The sequence below is a fragment of the Penaeus monodon genome, chromosome 34, assembly GCF_015228065.2.
Source record: "Penaeus monodon isolate SGIC_2016 chromosome 34, NSTDA_Pmon_1, whole genome shotgun sequence".
Classification (NCBI taxonomy): Eukaryota; Metazoa; Arthropoda; class Malacostraca; order Decapoda; family Penaeidae; genus Penaeus; species Penaeus monodon.
In genome coordinates this window covers 15,055,453-15,055,895 of record NC_051419.1, presented here as the reverse complement: position 1 = coordinate 15,055,895, position 443 = coordinate 15,055,453, and positions in this window count along the sequence as shown.

The window sequence follows — 443 nt, the reverse complement described above, 5'->3', positions numbered from 1 at the left end:
TGTATAAGAGTTTTAACAATGAGCATAAAGACAAAATGGATATTGTGATGAATAAGCGAAAGGAGAACAAAAATATCCACAACCTCGAGCAATATTCACAAAGACAACAAAGAGCATTGTTATCAAATTAATCAATGAACTAACACAACTAAATGTGAGGGATCCAGGCCTATACAGAGGAGGTTCTGATTCTAAGCTTCATAAGCAAGAGTTATCAAAGCCGCTGTTATGAATCCGGTTTGCTGCCATCTGCGTCTTACACGAACAGTAGGAGAAAAGGGACACCGATAACCTTTTGTACAAGTTGATTTAAACATGATGTAATTTTGAACTAGCTTTGAAGTAAATAGCGTAATAACTTTGTCTTTTGAACTCATCTGTGGAAACTTTTGCTCAGAATGAATGTGAGTTGTTATGCTGTTTACCTGTGTATACATGGGCAA